General features: G+C 42.6%; 1 protein-coding gene and 1 long non-coding RNA gene across 2 annotated transcripts in view; one reads left to right on the top strand and one right to left on the bottom strand.

The window, feature by feature from the left end:
* The window catches only part of TPO (thyroid peroxidase), a 990904-nt gene that overhangs the window by 890920 nt on the left and 79876 nt on the right, over positions 1 to 20108 (top strand). The gene's annotated exons all lie outside the window — the stretch shown is intronic.
* Positions 6 to 15775, bottom strand: LOC310673473. Its single transcript, XR_014509051.1, has 4 exons — positions 15559 to 15775; positions 14027 to 14187; positions 4261 to 4376; positions 6 to 480 (listed from the first exon to the last, which is right to left on the bottom strand). It is a non-coding gene; the product is annotated as an uncharacterized lncRNA (long non-coding RNA).

The raw sequence follows: 20108 nt of genomic DNA, 5'->3' as shown, positions 1-20108 counted from the left end.
ATCTTATTCTCAAGCATTACATATTACAAAATTAAATAGTATATATCAGGGGACCAGAATATTCCAAAAGGCTGAAACTGCACTTGTAGACTAAGGTTGTAGTTTAACCTAACATTTTAATCTACAGCCTGGTTTATAATTATCTCGAATGATTATGCTAACCGATTTGAAATTCAAGATTCACTTGAAAAAAACAGACCTGTCTTATTTCTCCACTAAAAAAAAGCCTATTTATTTTTCAACATCAATACTGTTTATTATTCTGAAAACCAAGATCCTACAGTACTCTATCACTCCACATGTATATGTTGGGCCTTGTCTACTTAAAATGCTGGCAGAGTGTACAGGTATCTGTTTTTCATTTAATTTAGTTTTCACTTATTTGGTTTTCCACACAATTTGAATAAATAGGTCTGCTTGCGGGGGGACGGGACACTCTAGGTCATATCCCATATTTGTCATCTTGGATTATCATGTTACCTATGAAAGCAAAGACATAAGATTGCATTCAAGGTAAGTGCCATTTTAAAACTCATTCATACTATTTACATTGATTTCTTCAAGCAATTCAACAACCTTAACTGATAGTCTAGTGCAAAGTTTCCAAACTAGTCGCACTTTGAAGGCAGCTGACACCAAGACAACACTGGCTCTACCATTAGGTAGAGTGAGACAGCCGCCTCAGGCAGCAGGTACTGAGAGGTGAGAGTCTGTGTCCCATGCAGCCTGCCTTCCTCCTCCTCCTCCTCACCTGTTCCCCAGAGGTGCTGGGAGACACTGCCAAGTTGTCAGTGTTGCAGTAAAATTTAAGAGTACATGGAATGGGTTGGGAGTGGAGGTGTCATATTCTCTTTCACCTCATGCCACAAAATGTCTTGGGTGAGTCCTGCACCCTAATTATGCTGCTATTATTACTGACATTATGTTAACCCTACACAAATCCAGAGTGGAGTCCCTAAGACGGTTGCATGGTGCCTTGTACACCTCCTTCCAACAACAACTGCAGCCAAGATGGTGCCAAATATGTTGCTCTGCTTTCTTTTGGACCCCATCAGTGAGGCCAAGAGGGGAGTCTTGATGTCTGGGTAGCCCAGGACTTCCATACACACTGTCCAGGCTTGCGCCTTGGGGAGGTCATTTCACTGCTGTTAATGCAGCAGTTTGACTTCACCCTGGAGTAGCACTCCATTGTCTCTTGAGACAGGTGGATGCCAGCAACACCAATATGAACTCTAGTGCTCTCACGGTGCAACCGATTTAGAAATAAGTGCAGTGGGACTTTTTTCAGCAGGAACTCACTGGAACTTAGTTCCAGCACCTCTCAGGTAGGCGCCATTGCCATTACAAGAGAGCAAGGGTGAGTTTCAGCACCTCTTTTTCTAGAAAAATAGCACTGGTCCCAAGTACATCTGTATAGTATTGCAGATTTAAAGTCATATGACTATCCAGTGATGCAGCCATAGTTCAATAATAACTGAATCAGATTTGACATTTTACCAAGATTTTAAGCATGCTTCACAAAACCAATTCAACTCTAGAAAACTTTTAAAATACATCACTGCCAGGTACTGTTTCAGGATATAAGGCTCAAAACTTTCCAAAACTGATCCTAAAGGAAAACCATGTATGTAGTCAGAACATTCTTCAACACTTTCATCGCAGCAGCTCCCACTACTGAAAAAGGCAAGCTTAAAAATGACTTGTTTCTGTCGGTGGGCAACTGCTGTAATGATTACTTACATCTACAAGAAATACTTCATGTGTGAATTTTCCTCCTGCATACATATTACATACTTAACATTGATATAGCACTTTTCATGCCCATATATATTATTGAAGTGCAATGCATACATGTCCTAAACCCCAAATTTAAAAAGGAGCACCTTTGAAATAGTGCATTGAAAAGAATAAGGACATAATTCCACCTCTAGATGAACATGACTGGCTGTGTCAATGTGGATGGGGACAGCCACTCCCAATAGAAATTAAAAGGGCCACTCTATATCCACTTTGAAGTAATGGGGTTTTAAGCCCACAGTTTCCGATCCAGCAAGTGATAGGCACACAGAAACCTATGTGCAGATCTCTTGATGTAGTTCATGGAAAGTGACCTATGTTTTGTAGATCCAGTGATCCAGTATTGAATGTTCATTTGGAAGCAAGAAATATGTTGTGCTAGAATGCAGCATAGTTTTGTTTATTGCAAATAAGTATTGGTGATATATTTTAAACAAATATTTTACTCTTATATTTTTCACAAACATACGAGTCTATTTTTAAAATATATGAAAATGCCCTAAGTAATTTTTATCTTTATATTTATTGAGTATAACATTAAAAAGGCAAATTAGTGGCAGGTTTAAGCTGGCGGGTATGTGGAAATATTCTAAAATATAATGGGGCAGGCAATTTAAGCAAAGGGAAGTCTGAAGATAAAACTGACTATAGGAAGTGAGTATCATACCTCTCAAGCCATGGCCTAGTTAAGCTACAGATGTGATAATTCCACATCTATAATGGGGCAATTTCTTTATTAGGCCAACTAAAATAACACAAAATGAGAGGGCAAGCTTCCAGATTCCCCAGAACTAACATCCACACACATGCCTCAGCTGATGCAAGCACCTTAATTCTTGTCATGAGAAACTCTATCACAGATCTCCTATTGGCATAATGGGGTCACTGGATTGGGCTCCGGCTCCAACTAGGTCACAAGGAAGCAGGAAGAAAATCTCTTTGGGAAAGTGGGCGGCTCCCAATCAGTTTTGCCGACTCGCCAAGTTCCGTCTTCTGAGTCACAAACTGTAAAGGAAAAGAAAGGTGCCCACTTTCCCCCAATATATCTAATGGGAACCAATTGCCAGCAGGGAATAAAAACATGTGTCGATATTAGAGGCAAGTTGCAGTCCATATTAAGGAGCTAGTGTCCCCATAATGCCCTCAAAAATCTACAGTACTAGTGAGTACCAATCGTACTGTCTACTGCTGGCATCATGGGGTCTCTAGATTGGGACATATCAGAGCTCACCAATTAGGGCAGGCCCCAACCGCAAGCTAAGATCTACACTTCAGGGTATATGCCAATCATACTATCTTCAAAGAGCATTCATGATACGGCCGATGCTATTTTGCTGCAGAGGGGCTCCAAGATGGCCCTGCTCATTAGTGATAGCTGCAAGGATGGGATATTGAGGGACCACCACACCTAATTCACCTGTAATATTAATCAAAACAGCCCTGTTCCTCACCTATACTGCTTAACACTTACAATTGCTATGAGAGGCTTCATTCACAGTCCCAATCTGCTACAAAGGAGTTGAAGCAGTGCTCCTACAACAAGGGTACCAATGACCCATGCAGATTGCAACTTCTTCCAAAACAACAGAATTGTACTGGGGAAACCTGCTTTCATACCTGGAATGCTCTCATTGCTTAACGCTAAAGCATTACAATTGAATGTGGTTTTTACCAGGTAAGCATAATTCCTATTATTTGAAAGGCAGATCTAAACTTCTTTACACTGCACTTCCTTTCATACAACGAGTTAAGCACTAGCACAAATTCTAGGGTTTCCACATGTAACAGGTGAGTGCGTAGAGTCAGTAGATTTGTGGCTGTGGATCAAACTACGTAAGATGCAAAAGGTATTTTAAATGTTAAATAGAATCTGCTGGGGGCTCCAATGAGAATATGAACCGTGGTACATGGGGGTTAACTTTTTTCTTCCCCACTACAGGCTCAGTGACATCCTGCCCAGCTACTGCTATCTAAGAAAGGAAGCTCCCACTGCTGCCAGCAGGATTTGTGTGTTTAGCATCATGGATAACTTGATCCACAACCACAAATCTTCTGAATATGAGCAATGGTCTGAATATGTTCTTATATTTTGCATTTTGGCGTCATTAGCATTATGTATTGTTTGGCCATTCTATAACACCCACCTGGAGCTAAAGCCTTCCTAACAAAGCAGTAACTGCTCATAGGAGCCAAGTCCTAAAATATTTGAGGCACCACCCCACCCCAGGTGATGGACATTGCCATTCAAATGGTGTGTGCGCACTGCATCATGTGGTTGATTATGCAGGACAGGGCTTATCTGGGCCCCCCAATATTTTAATCAAGTTGGCACCCCTGATTGTGCTGATTTATTGCTTGGGAAGAAAGAAGCCGTGTCAGGCAGGGAGACTCCTAGCTCCCCACTGACAGGCTGGCTGATTACTGCTTATCTTCATTTTTAAACTTCTTTCTCTATATGCTCACCTGGGACAGGCAAACTCAATGAATTCACAGCTTGTACATGTGTTTCCTCATTTAGCAAGGAAGCCCCATCCAGTTCATGATCTAGCATGGAAGTGCTTGTTTTTAACCTTCAAAACCTAAAACAGAGAAAAGTTCTGTGCCACTTGGCAAGAAGAATAAAGCAAAATATGTCAAGCATTTGGCCTCTAGAATTAAATCGCCCACCCCCTATTAATATTTATGCCTATAATAATATAATAAATTTTATTTATACCCCACCCTCCCCGGCCAGAGCCGGGCTCAGGGCGGCTAACACCAATAAAATTTCAGTAAAAACATAATAAGAAAAAAGAAAAAGAAAACAATTTAAAATACAAGTTAAAATGCAATTTAAAATGCAGCCTCATTTTAAAAGTCAAAACCATAAGGGGAGGGAAACATAAGGGTCAGACTGAATTCCAAGGCCAGGTGGAACAGCTCTGTCTTGAAGGCCCTGCGGAAAGATGTCAAGTCCCACAGGGCCCTACTCTCTTGTGACAGAACGTTCCACCAGTACTGGGGCCAGTACTGAAAAGGCCCTGGTCCTAGTTGAGACCAACCTAACCACCACCTAATCACAAGACTTGGGACCTCCAAAATATTGTCATTTGTGGACCTTAATGTCCTCCGTGGGGCATACCAGGAGAGGCGGTCCCATAGGTACATGGGTCCTAGGCCGCATAGAGCTTTATAAAACCCTAGTGGAATAATTAAGTGCAAGTAAGGGGACAAATGGTTTTAAACTGGATTTTCTTTTAGATCTTGCCTGAAGAACTGGGCTACAAGATCCCAGGATCTTCTTCCACATGTGGCATTTGCTTAGCAGCTTATGAAATAAACTTGTGCAAGGCAAATATATCCTTAGTCGGATAATCTGGTTCACGTGTGCAAGCTCTTCCTAATTCAAAAAGTAGAAGTTACCGGTATATGTGTTCTGCTCAGTCACATACAACTTGCTCTGGATGTCCATATCCTAATGGCCTTCAGGGTTCTTGTATTAATTTACAAAGCCCTTAACAACTTGGGTTCAGGATACCTTAAAGGACCACCTGACTCATTATAGCCCTCCTCTTTGTTGAGGGAGCCTCTGTTGGTGCACCATGGTTTGGATAAATAGCTTGCATCCGCCAGCAGCCATGCATTGAGTATTGTAGGCTCAATTATATGGAACTTCCTCCAGTTGAGGTCAGGCAGGCCACTACCCTGTTGATCTTCCAGAATCTACTGAAAGCTTGTTAAATTCAGCAAGCATTTAGACTGAATTCTGATGTCTTCGCTTCAACTGGTTTTCATTCTTATTGCATTGAATTACTTGTACATGGCTTAGAGATGACTGCAATTAAGCGGTATAAGAATTGGCGAAACAAAACAAAAATGCTCACACATCTGCAAGGGGACTGCACAGCAAGTTCTCTTCCCTTCAGGGATCCTGCCATCAGTGTTTATACTATACTTATTTTCTGTAATTTTGGCCACAGTGATCATTGTGCAACCAAGCCATCATCTGGAAAATCATGTATTTGTCCTCATCCATCAAGAAATACCCATATATATCACCCATCTGGAGACCTCCCTGTGCACAGATGCATGTTTCAGGGAATGGAAAGCCCTTCATCCAACCCAGTGGAAGATGCTCTTGCACCTCACCAGCACCACCAAAGAGATGATCCACATTGCCTGGTCCAACAGTGCTGATTGCTTTTTGGTGAGGAAAGGCTCATTCTAGCAGTCAACTGCTATGTGTAAGCATCTGTGCAATGAGGCCCTCCAAACACAGATTCAATGTTTAGCTACTTTTCATCTTAAAAGCCCTTTTCTACACTGTCTTACCAGTAAGGTTCAAAATGCAATGTATATTTTTTAAAAAAAAACCACACAGAATATCTTTCCTATTTCTGGCTCATTTAAAATATTGATTCCCTCCCCCCCCCCCCATTTGTTGTAATTGGCTATCTTTTATTGTTTCTCCGGTATCTGCAGAAAATCCTGTAACATTGTTTACTAATAAAGAACTTTTGTATATTGAAAGCAAATAAAAACGCCAATATGTTTTTGCACAAAACACCAGGATATGTTCCATCTATGCAAGTCTGGTCTTCTATTGTTAATTGATTGGGTTAACGATGCTGCCCCCTGCCTCCAGTAAATGTATTCGCTTCAGTTCTATCAACATTATTTTATTGGACAATATCTAATGTGAAATACTTAGGATTTCAACAATTACTATAAGTAATGGGCTATATATTGGCCAAAAGACTGCGACTGAATTCTAGCAAGATGGAGATACTGTGGAGAGGCTGTTCTGGATGAGAATACACTCCCCGTGAAGGAGCAGGTAACATAGTATGGGGGTATTGGGAGATTCACAATTTTCACTTGAAACTAAGTGGTGGTGATGAGTACCTTCTTTCTACTTTCAGCTGGTCTGCCCAGCTACAACTGCTTATTGATAAGGGCAGTGGACCGTGCTCTGGTAACCTCTCGTTCATATTATTGTAATGCATCGTATATGAAGTTGCCCTTGAAGACAATTCAGAAGCTTCAATTGGTGCAGAATGCAGGTGCCAGAATGCTGACTGGTAAAGCAAGGAGAGATCATGGTCACCCCTAGATGGCCAGTATTTTGTGGGAAGTATTCAACAACATGCCAGAAATTTAGGTTTGCACAAAGGAAGTGTGCTAAAGCACTCTGGTGCAACAAAAAACAACTTTTTTAAAAAAAAAGGGAGGGCTTTTGTGTTAGGAAGGTGATGAGGAAATGCACTGAAAGTGTGGGATAACAATAGATTGGCAGGAAGTCTTATAAACCTCCATGCAAATCAAGATAAATACTTGAGTCTCCTATAACCTCACAGCAGACAAATCATAATGAATGCCCCTCATATAACCTCTGCAACTTTGTGCAAGTGAATAAGCAAGTTGTCTGAAGGAGCCCTAAATTCCACCAGTCTTCAAGCAGTGCGTTGGTTGCCTATTCACTTCTGAGCCCCATTCATCATGTTGGTTGCTCACCTTTGAATCCATAAATGGTTTGGGAACATGTCTCTTATATCAGTCTACCCTGTTTTTAAGATCAGAAGGAGGGGGCTTCTTCATGTTCCACTGCTAGGGGAGGCTTATTCAGTGGTGATACAGGAAAGAGACTTCTCTGTGGCAATGTCACATTTGTGGAATGCTCTCCTCTTACGGGTGAGCATTGTTGTTGTTTAGTCGTTTAGTCATGTCTGACTCTTCGTGACCCCATGGACCAGAGCACGCCAGGCACTCCTGTCTTCCACTGCCTCCTGCAGTTCGGTCAAACTCATGTTCATAGCTTCGAGAACACTGTCAAACCATCTCATCCTCTGTCATCCCTTTCTCCTTGTGCCCTCCATCTTTCCCAGCATCAGGGTCTTTTCCAGGGAGTCTTCTCTTCTCATGAGGTGGCCAAAGTATTGGAGCCTCAGCTTCAGGATCTGTCCTTCCAGTGGGCACTCAGGGCTGATTTCCTTCAGAATGGAGAGGTTTGATCTTCTTGCAGTCCATGGGACTCTCAAGAGTCTCCTCCAGCACCATAATTCAAAAGCATCAATTCTCAAAAACTCCACGGACATAGACAACAGGTGAGCATTAGGTACCACAGTTGCTTTGTTGTTTTTTGGCAGCAGGAAAAGACGTTTGTTTAATCAGGATTTATAGGATTATAATGAGAGACTGTTTTAGCCTTTTCTCTTTAGCTGGTTTTTTTAAAAAAAATATTTTCTTGGTTTACAAAAGTACATGTCTTATCTGCTTTTTCAAGTTTTACAGTCTTTTATACAGATCAGTTATATTTGTTATGAGACATTAGTGTGGAGTACAGTATGAAGTCAGGAAGAAGAGGGCAGGGAGAGGTGGTGTGGTGGTGAAATTTGTGGGGGTTTTTTACAGTGTATGTGTGGGATTTTGTGTCAGCGTCAACTAGATAGGTTCTCTTTCTATTCGCTTGTCACATTTCCTTGGGAGTGAGAGAATTAGGGGCCCAGGGTATGGTTGGTTGTCTGTGGTTGGCTGCAATGGGGTTTGTTTGCATTTGTGGAGGGTGGGGGAAAGGCTTGTTGGGTCAAGTAAGACAGATTGATTTGTAAGCTGTTGGTGGATTCTCGTTGTTGTCTTGTTGTACTGTGTATGGGATAAAGAGGAGCCATACTGCGGTGAAGACGTTTTCTTCTATGTGTCCCCTCTTTAGCCATTTTTAATTTTGGTTGCTGATGTTTTAAGGCCAGTAATCAATCAATCAATCAATTGCATTGATATTCCACCTTCTTCTCCGAAGGAGCTCAGGGCGGCTTACATGGTTCTTCCCCTCCTCATTTAATCCTCACACCAACCCTGTGATGTAGGTTAAACTGAGAGGCAGTGACTGGCCCAAGTTCAGAAAAGTGGAAATTTGAGCCCTGGTCGCCCTGATCCTAGCCCAATACATAAAAGAAGCATTATTTTATGTTTTACCTTGCCCTGGTATCGGTATTATTGAAGGGCATATGTCATATTCTGCACACACAGTCCTACGTTAGCGCAGGATCCTGCCAAAAATAATTGTGCAGTTATGTATGACCATCCAGAGGCACATGGATCATTTTTACACATTGCATTATTATTTTTCTTAGTTTCCCTTCTGGCAACTCCCTCCATCCCAAAACTAATATTAAAACTTGCCAATGTGTCAAATGTAGCTTAGAATTCAGCACTAGAACTGCCAGAAGGAGGGGTGGGAATCCAGTCCATATGAGCAATTGCTTGCATGAATTCTTACACAGCCTTCCGGAAACAAGATATTTGCCCTGATCCACAGGCCTGGTTGTAGCAGCATCTAGGGTCTAAACCAGGGGTCAGCAACCTTTTTCAGCCATGGGCCAGTCCACCATCCCTCAGACTATATATATTTTTGGGGGGTGGGGGGAAAGAACGAATTCCTTTGCCCCACAAATAACCCAGAGATGCATTTTAAATAAAAGCACACATTCTACTCATGTAAAAACACCAGGCAGGCCCCACAAATAACCCAGAGATGCATTTTAAATAAAAGGACACATTCTACTCATGTAAAAACACACTGATTCCCGGACTGTCCGCGGACTGGATTTAGAAGGCGATTGGGCCACATCCGGCCCCTGGGCCTTAGGTTGCCTATCCCTGGTCTAAATCCTGAGCTGGTGCCTGAACCCACCAACTCCACCTGCTTCATTGGTGGTCACCTTCCTTATATTTCTGAAAAAAGGGGGAAGAGGTGAAGGATCTGGACCAAGGTAGAAAGGTTAATGTTGGAGCTGGACATCTGTTATCTGGTGCCAAGGAACTGATGAGTGCTTGATTTATCAGCTAGATGCTCAAGTGGTTTGGTGGCAATCCATACTCCATACTATCAGGAGAGCTGCTTTTCAGTCACAGCAGTCAGCTGGCTATATGGGAACACAGAAAGCTGCCAACTCAGACCATTGATCTATCTAGCTTAGTATGGTCTGAGTTGGTTGGCACTGACTCTCCCGGGTTTCAAGGCAGGAATCTTTCCTAGCCCTGCCTGGCAACACCAGGGATTAAACCTGGGAGCTTCTGTGAGCAAAGCATTGGCTCTGCCACTGAGCTACAGCTGTGTAAGGGTGCTGTAAAGGAACTTGGTGTTTAGGGCGCAGAACAAGATTTGTAACATACACAAACATAGTCTGGCCCTGGGGATTACATTTTCATTTGATTTGGAACTGTTTGTAAAATAACACAGGTTTGCAGCTCAGCTCACAAAAGTGCAATTGCTTTCAGCAATGGATGGAGACTTGTGCAAGATTAGACTGGTAGATCAATTGTACTCTTGTTGTACTGTTGGGGGGGGGCGGGGTGGTATACAGATGAATCTTTTCATGATTAAATACCAGTCCAAATCCTTCTAAACAGAAAGAAAAAGCAGGAAGGGATTTTGTTCCGGATACTAAATTATGCTACTGTCCTACAGCTAGATATGCAAAAGTGCAGTGGCATCCAGAATGGCTTGCCAACGTGAGATAGCAACATCCACTGTGGCAAGGATGCTCAGGTCACTTCTGATATATTGTCTTGGAATGGCTGGATGCAGAGGGATGGAGGGAGCCAGGGGATTGGTGGTGGGATGATGATGAGTGGTCAGAGGGAGAAGATTGGGAAGAGGAGGTGTCAGAAACTAAAGAGGTATCAGGGCTTAGTGAGCATGAAGAGGTTGTGGCAGAGAGCAGTCCAGAACCAGAGGCATAAGAGGAGGCTGGAGAGAAGGGGGGACCAAGAGGCAGAGATGAGGCAGGCTGCTGAAGAAGCCAGGGGGGTTCCCTCTCCTGCTGCGACAAGCTTCATTCAGAAGATCTGCTGTTTGGATTTTAAATTGTATTTTTATTGCTTCTTTTATTTCTTATATTGTACTTTATTTTATTGCAATACAATACAGTACATACAATAGAAGAGGTAGAAGAAGCAATAAAAATACAATTAAAAGCCACACAGCATCTAGCACAGTGTATTACCATAGTTACAATAGGCAGAAAAAACATTAAGTGGTTCCCCAAGCCCTCAGCAATTTTCAAGGGTTCCTTGGAGGAAACAGTCTGAGAACCACTGAGTTAGGTACGTTTTTCAGAGAACTGCAGAAGCCAACAGACAACTGTATCTGACCCAAAGTTCAGAAAAGGCGAAGCAAGGTAATTTCAGCGTGAAATTTACAAAATTTAAATCCATCTCTCGCTTGAGTCATCATTGGTAAGTAAAGCCATGAACAAGACAGTTCTTTTAGGCCTGGACAGTGAGAACATTAACCCTTTTGTTCTTTTAAAAGCCCAAAACATTGCAGATGAATGTACAAGCTGCTTACTCAGGCCCACAGGGAAGTAGAGATAAGAAAGTGCTTTTTAAAAGTGAAAAGCACCGTTAGATAAACAAAGTTCTGTGTGGCTCCCTGGATTTTGGCCAATGTCTCCAGATGGGGACTATCGAATTACAAAACTGAGAAACAGCCTGAACCTGTGACAATTATAATCTATGGTGTGTTGACTCTTGCAATTTATGACAGATGGAGGGTGGCAATGGCCACACAGTGTGTCAATGATTGGTCTGCTGTAAAACATATTTTATTATCCCATAGATTTCCTTTAGTGTGAAGAAAGTGGATAAGTAAAGAGAGGAAGAGAGAGTACAACACTCCAGGGAAGTATGGGTTGATTGGGGAGGTTGGGTGATGACTCTCTAAAATTTACAGTCTAAATGGAAGGGCAATTGCATTAGATTGGGTGTTTATATCATCTCTCTGTTGCTTTTTTTAAAAGGCTACTTATTTTCCATGACTCAGTCAATACTATTGAATGAAAGAAAGCAGAACATTCTCATATACCTATTTAGCATAAAAGGGTATGACAGTAATGTTGCTATAAGAAAGAAAGATTGCCCATTCCAAAGGAACTCTAAAAATAAAATGGACCAACAGAATATTGATTAGTGTGTCATTGGGTGCCCTTTTTATTTTGTCATTTAGTCTAGTGAAGAAGACAGAGAGGGAGGGGGAAAGAGTGCCTGGCCTACTTTCAAATAATCTACTATGAAGTGCTGAAAATTATTTATTAGAGTTTTTTAAGAAGAATTCACATGGACTGCCTTTTCCTTTATAACTCAGGGGATAACTTAACTTTTGCTACTTATATCCCGAAATAAATGACATAATAAAGCATTTTGGTGCCCTTTGTTCAAAGGAGATTCCAAACTTTCTCACACCTCTTTAATGAACATTATAACAAATCCAAAGACAAAATTCATATACTTCCACGATCTGCATTCATGCACACTCCCAATCCCATTTTATCAGCATTTCAGTTCATCAAGAGTCAGGTGCAGATGAAAGCAGGCACCTGTACAAGCATCCCCTGCTTGGGTCCGAAAGTGCACCCACAGACATAGTTCCCATGTTCAGTTACTCCATCCAACACTTCATGTATGACTCTCATCGCAAGATCAGGAACCAAAATCACATGTAGCCCCCAAGCTGGTTTCAGATTTTCAAGACACATTTCTCCTCTAACATGATTGAGCCATGTTAGTCAATGACTCAGTCAGACACGAGTGATTCGAATACAGTGGTACCTCGCAAGACGAATGCCTCGGAAGACGAAAAACTCGCAAGACGAAATAGTTTTTCTGAGTTGCTTCGCAAGACAGATTTCCCTATGGGCTTGCTTCGCAAGACGAAACGTCTTGCGCCTTTTTTTTAAAACCGCCAATGCATTCCTACGGGAAACCATCAATACACAGCGGTGCTTCGCAAGACAAAAAAACTCGCATAACGAAAAAACTTGCAGAACGAATTAATTTCGTCTTGCGAGGCACCACTGTATCTCGTGCAATTGAAAGACACCCAGTATACTATGTAACAAGGTGCTAATAAACTGATAGGAATGGAATATAAAAGACCAAAATACAGTTTGGGAAGCATATTTGCAAGAAGTTTGTAATGGCTTTGGAGGATAAGTGTTTGACATTGAGATATCATCAAAGAAAAGTCAATGAAACCAGTTCATCTTGGTACCAAATCAGCCACTAAATCAGAGGTGAGTTCCTGCAGATGCTATTGAACAATTCCCATCATCCCTGGCCATTTGCCATGCTGGTTGGGACTGATTGGAGTTGGAGTCCAATAACCTCTAGAGGGCCACAAGGTTCCCCAGTCAGGCACCAGTTCTTCACTGTGTTCATATTGATGTTTGAATTGAAACCCCATGATGTCCCATTACAGCAACTGGCAACATAATTTCCTACCCCATGTTAAGTCATTGTGCAAGGGATTCACCATTGTGCTATTATGATCGTTCCATCAGTGCAAGCATTTTGGCTTCTCAGACGGAATGATTGTCCCTCTCCTCCCTCTGTGTGCGGTTCTGAGGGTTCTCCCAGCTCCCAGAGCCCATTTGGTGGAGGCATAGGGGGGAGGACAAGGGGAAAGTTCCATTGCTAGCGGGATTTGTTGTGCTGGCTCCTGCTAGCACAATTGTTGAACTGAATTCAAGCCTCTATACATTTGTGTTTGGTTTCTTTATTTTCATACACACCTAAATTCTTTAGAAAAGTGATTTAACTTTGCCTACCCAACAGTACTTTGGGCTGGGGGGGTGGGCAGCAGCCCGATCATGCTGTGTAACAAACACTTTTTGAAACTCAGTGTATTACAAAGGCAGTTTGCAATGCAGCATGGCAGAACTAAAGCCTGCAATCCTATGCTCATTTACCTGGGAGTAAGTCTCATTGAAATCAATGGGCATTACTTCCAGGTAGGTATGTCTAGGATTCCACTTTCTAGGAGATCTCTGGGTTTTTGGATAAGACCAATTACTGAGTGTTTGAAAGTCACACACACGCCTGGTGCCAACCTGAAAACATCACACAATGCATCATTCAAAGGGTGGAACTGGGGTGAAATGGGAGCGGGGCTGGAAATTGAACCCCCCACACGAAATGGCCGGCACCTGTACTGTAATACTGCCTACGGGATAGCCATATGTAGCTGTACTACATGTAGATATTAGGTGTACAATTCAGACAAACACATATAGGGTAAGGTAAAGGTAAAGGGACCCCTGACCATATAGGGTACTTGATATGTATTATATATGCCTGTCCGTGTCCTTCGTTTCTTTATTTAAGGCACATATGCTTCAGCAAATAATCCTCCCACATAAATTCAAAGCAGGTAAAAAAACAGGTAAATTTCTTAAAGGGCAAATTCACTTACTTGGCTGCATGGATGAGCACACTAGGAAGATGAGCTGAACAGGAGGTAGATGTGATTAGCAAATCTCCTGGAGTGGAAAAGGTAAGGTGATTCACTGCATGGCCTCATCTACTGCCATAATTAAAGAAAACAAGGTGCTGCCTCGTTGAAGTGCAGAAACCCTGGGAAAAAGAAGACACCGCAAACTGAACAGAATATAACTTTTTGAAAGAAAGTGCATCGCTCATGCATTTTCTAAGGAAATTGATTTTTCAACTTCTTCAGTTAAACTCTGAATTCATGAATAAGGTATAACAGACCACCTGCAGAGAGAATCATAAATGGAAAAAGGAACAGATAAGCTGGCCATTGGGCTCCAAATCTCTGAAATGGGGACAGAGATTGAAAGGCGAGTTCTGAGGTGAAAGCTAAGCAACAGTAGATCTCGAGCTTGTTGTTTGCTCAGAGCAATCGACATCCTTTTCAGAATCCAACACAGGGTCCCTTAATGGTGTGGGAGGCTGTGAAACAGCAGCTTCTACACTTGGCCCAAAAGTGATGTTGTTAGACGACCCTGGCCACATGGGAGGATAATACACTGCACAACCTTCGTAATGTTGTGGAGATTAAATGAGGCAAGGGAGAAACATGTATGCTACCTCAAGCTCATTGGAGCAAAAGGTGGGATATCAACGCAATAAACAAATAATATAACCAGGCTTCTACATTTCTGTTCATCATGCTAGCTGGGGCAAGTACTCATTTGCCTTCTGGCAAGCAACCAGATTTCCTTCCAGCCTTGGAGCTACAGAAGTGGGTGGGAATTGGTCCTGGGAGTCATGTGGCTATCCCCAGTCCCAATATTGGAAAGAAGGCTACCAGGGGGAAATTGGCACCTGCTTTAATAAAACAAACAGAGTGTCTTGGTAGCTGAAATATACTCAGAGTCAAGTGTGGATTTCATGCTCTTTATTCAGCTCATAGTAGTGAGGAATGGAAGTTCCCCCAAAATGTCTGCTTTATATACATTATTTATACAATGGGCCCCACATGATTGGCTAATTCTGGGATTCTCCTGTAGGCCAATCAGGTTGTGGATTCACTTCCACCTGGAGCTGGATTGGGTGGCTCCTGCGGACCAATCAGAGTACTGCATTCTGGATCCTATTGTTCTAGGAGAAATCAGACTGCTGCATTCTGAATCCTATTGTTCTAGGACCAATCAGACTGCTGCAATTTGAATCCTATTCAAATCAGTACATAACAGTAGCACAGGGCCAAACTGTTAAGGCCAGTGCTATTTTTCTAGAAAAAGAAGTGCCGGAACTCACCACGAACACCTCCCTTGTTCTCTTAGAATGGCAATGGCGCCCACCTGAAACTGAGTTCCGGCAAGTTCTGGCTGAAAAAAGTCCTAGTTAAGGCCACCCTTTCTTGCTCTCACAACCTATCACTTTTTAAAAATAAAAAAATTCAAAGTTTGATTTCTACATTATTGACCTAACATGGGGGAAAAGAAAAAATGTTCAATAAAACATCATAATAAAACGCACCACAAGCTTCTAAGCTATTTTATTCAAGTGCCTCATGAGAAGAAGCGGCTGGGCGGTAAACATGGTTGTCTGGAGTTAATTCAAGCAGGTGCCTCCTTCAGCCAGTAAATATAAACTTAATTAAAGGACTAAACGATTCAGAAAGAGTACGGGTGGGCGGCTTTCAAGCAACGCAAGCTGGAAAAGCAACTTTGTGGGGGGAAATGAGAAAGAGGGAATTGAGTGTTTGTCTCAAGTAAAAAAAGGGGGGGAAGGGAAGAATGTTTGAGGCCTGATGAATAGCATAAAAAGCACACCGAACAGATGAAAGGCTTTGAAAGCTAGGAAGTATATCCATAGCTACCGGCACATTTTAATTCAAGCTGAAATAGGCGGTGGAAAAAAGCCGGTGGTAGAAGCATTCGTTTTAAATAGGATGTGGATTTCTATTATACATGCCTTGTGGCCTAAACCAGTGTTGCTCCAAAGCAACCACCAATGTAGTAATTGTTCTGCCATAGATTCTTCTTTCTAAACACTGTTTTCTTTAATATGCAGCTGAATGCCAAGTCACACTGGGCATAAATTATGGAGAGGGGCAGAAAAGCATATTCATAGAATTAAATCAAATTTAACCCATAATCAGAGCACTTTTTAAAAATGCCAGGAGGTACTTTTTCAAAATTGTTAAAGCACCCTAGAATATGGCATGAAAGCCATGGGGCTTAAAGCTGTGCAAATGGGCAGCATGTCAAACTATTTAACTTTTTTGCTTGTTTAGGAGGATCAGGGATGGTAGAAATTATTCTAGTTCAGTCTTTAAAAAAAGGTTAAATATACTTGTAGCTTGAGGGAAAAAATGAAATATCATTTATATGTTCTTGGTCTGCGTGTCTTAAGTGATAAGGTCATTCATACCATTGGGTTGCAATATAACCATAGTGATCGTGTGTCCTGCCCCAGGGGTAGATTTCTGTTTGAAGGACTGTCCTCTATTATTTGAAAGGCCGTCTGATCCAAGCCCAGTTTCAAGATAAAGAAGCATCATGCAGGAGAGCAGAGGCCGCCTTGAAGCTGCCCATCAACAGCTGGCAGCACCCGGGTTATCTGAAAACAAAACAAAGCCACGGTCATATTTAATTAATATTTCAAAGATCTCTAAGTGGATTTTAAAGGAACTTTGCCTCAAAACAGACTTCACAGAAATTAAGGGACTTAAATTAGTCGTGGCTATTCATTTCATTGGGTTTCCCCTGAGTAAATGTTAGCTGGCTATACAATCCTTACAAATATATATATTTGTGTGGGTATGTGGGTGCCATGGGCCCCTAAATTCCTGGGTCCTCTTGGTAGTTCTCTGCCCTCAGAAGCTGGGTGGGGAAGAGGGCATTCTCTATGGTAGCACCCTAAATTGTAGAACTCCCAAAATGCATCTGGCACCTTCATTATACAGCAAATGTTGACGATGCACCTCTTTAACCTGGCTTTTGGCACTTGAGGTGTACAGTTTTAGGACCCACCTCATTTCTATTATTGTTTTTAAGCTGTTTATAATATTGTGTTTCAGTGTTGTCACCTGCTCCGGGACCTTAAGGTGAAGGATGGGTAATTAACAGTAGCAGTCTTCATAGACTCAAATCCATTTCACGGGATTTAATTTAAATACGTACCTGCCAAGTGAAAGCTTAGTTGACAGGCATGTCGTTAGGTTATAATTACTATAATTATAATTTACTATATCTAAATTAGCATTTTTCCGTGTCCTATTTTATCCGTCTTTTGGAAGATGATGGATAGGTGACCAAAGAAGTCTACAACCTGCACACAAAGTTGTTGTGGGAAGGGAAACGGACAGAGAATGCAGTATGCTCATCACTATTAATACCATCTTTTGAGACTAAAAGGTGCAACGAGGTGTTAAGAAATATCGTGTTGACGGTAAAATAAAGCCACTACCCCAGGCATCCCCAACCTTCAGCCCTCCAGATGTTTTGGACTACAATTCCCATCATCCCTGACCACTGGTCCTGTTAGCTAGGGATCATGGGAGTTGTAGGCCAAAACATCTGGAGGGCTGCAGGTTGGGGATGCCTGCACTACCCTCTCGCTCATTCCCAAACTGCCCTTTTGACGTCAAATTCTTTTCCCTCACCCTCACATCCTAGAACACAGAAAGCTGTCTTATACTGAGCCAGACCACTGGATTATCTACCATATTTTTCACTCCATAAGACACACCTGACCATAAGACGCATCTAGTTTTTAGAGGAGGAAAACAAGAAAAAAAATATATTCTGAACGAAACAGTTGATGTATGATTTTTGTGTTTCATGCTGTGGCCACAGACTTGTGATTTGACAATGAGCTTGGGGTAGCCCAATGCAAAAATCCTGAGAATCCATGTGGATCCGTGCTTTGTAACCACATTTTTGCGCCATTGTGGCCCCACGCAACAGTGGGCGCGTGATTTTTTTGGTGCAGGCTGTAGCCATGGGCATGCTATGTGATCTGATGGTGAATTTGGGGTGACCCAATGCAAAAATCCTTAGGATCCATGTGCTTTTACCTCCCCCCTCCCAGGCAGCCTCCTTTATTGCTAGTGTCCCTTATCTCCCTCCCCGATCTCTTGCTGATTAGCAACTTTGTTTCAACACCCACTTCCCTCTTTCAAAAGAAGAGAGAAAAGCATGATCTGCTTTGCTCCCCTGGGCAATTCGGCTCCAGGGACCACACATTCGCTCCATAAGACGCACAGACATTTCCCCTTACTTTTTAGGAAGAAAAAAGTGTGTCTTATGGAGCGAAAAATGCAGTAGATCAGTATTCTCTACACTGACCGGTAGCAGCTCTCCAGGATTTCAGACACGGGTCTCTCCCAGTCCTGTTGGGAGATGCATGGGATTGACCCTGAGGCCTTCTGCATGCAAAGGAGATTATCTGCAGCTGTGGTTCCCAACACGGGGCACATGCCCCACTGGGGGGCAATTTGATTTTTAAGGGGGGGCAATTCAAGAATGAGTTATTAACAGTGGATGGCCTTTTAGGCTTCCTCCACGTGAAGAGGAGTTCACTTTTTGAATAATAAGAATTACATGTCAGAGGAACAGAGGGCATCAGGGTTTGAGAGATGCTTAAGTGGGGCATGGCCAAAAGAAGGTTGAGAACCACTGATCTACAGCCTCTCAGAACCTGAACATTGGAAATCTGTTATCAGTACTGTCTGGGACTCAGCAGGCCTGATGTATTTCATTAAGCAAGTCTCCACTCCACAAATTGTGTCCTCCCTAAAAGAGGGCATGTGTTGAAGTGAGACCTGGAGACTGACCTGTATTGTGGGTGGGTAAATTGGGCAGCCACAACACCCGATTGGTAGGTCCCTTGATGTTGGGTTTAATCTGGCACAGTCCAAACGGATTGAGGGACCTATATATACCCATGCACATGATCCAAAGCTTCCTCTTTTGGCTCGTGCATTCAGAACACCCGCCCACCTCTCCCTATTTTTAGGGCATTTTGCGATTGACATTGCTATGCCGTCGTGTGTTGTCTGTCGTTGGGACAGGGGCACGGCAGGAATTTTCCCCACTTGGCTGATTGGCTGTTGCCATTTGGGTTTCGCCTGCCGTGTAGCAAATAGTCACAACTTGTAAGGTTACGGATAGGCTCTGATTCATGCGATAGGGATGGGAGAATACTCTCGCCATCCCTATGTGAAGGGAATACCTGTTAAAGGAATCTAGGGACTCAACCTGGTTTGGTCAACACCCAAGAGGGGGTTGTGCCCCTGCCTGAGTCCAGGGGGACATTTGGGTGGTGGAGTTAGCCCAATCCCAGCTTTCCACTTATCCAGGTGCTCACCCTAGGCTGACCTCTGCTGGTGCCCTGGGTCAGCACTGCCTGCAAGGGTGCAGGGAGCTAGTCGAAGCAGAGCCTATGCAACCACTCACTTTTCTGTAATCAATAAAGTTGTCGCCTAAATTCTGCCAAAAAACCAAAACTAAAATTTGAGTCAAATGTGTCTTTGTTTAGGGGGGAGGTCTCTGGGTCTGAACACACAAATAGGTGAAACACATAACCATTTATTCAATTGCTGAAGCAATCGAATTTCCCTGCATAGAACACCTAGAAGTTTTTGCACTTGCTCAACTGACCCTACATAAATATCTCCCACCCTCATTGTAGATAGATATACATTAGATACAGTGGTACCTTGGGTTACATACGCTTCAGGTTACAAACTCCACTAACCCAGAAATAGTACCTCGGGTTAAGAACTTTGCTTCAGGATGAGAACAGAAATCGTGCAGCGGCAGCAGCGCAGCGGCAGCAGGAGGCCCCATAAGCTAAAGCGGTGCTTCAGGATAAGAACAGTTTCAGGTTAAGAACGGACCTCCGGAACGAATTAAGTACTTAACTTGAGGTACCACTGTATAAATATATAGATACACAAACACACAGCACTATTTTTCTAGAAAAAGAGGTGCCGGAACTGACCATGAACACCTCTCTTGTTCTCTTATAACGGCAATGGCGCCTACCTAAGAGGTGCTGAAACTTAGTTCTGGTGAATT

This window comes from Podarcis tiliguerta (genome assembly GCF_965153285.1).
Source record: "Podarcis tiliguerta genome assembly, chromosome: 3".
Lineage (NCBI taxonomy): Eukaryota > Metazoa > Chordata > Lepidosauria > Squamata > Lacertidae > Podarcis > Podarcis tiliguerta.
This window is presented reverse-complemented; position numbering and strand designations above follow the sequence as displayed.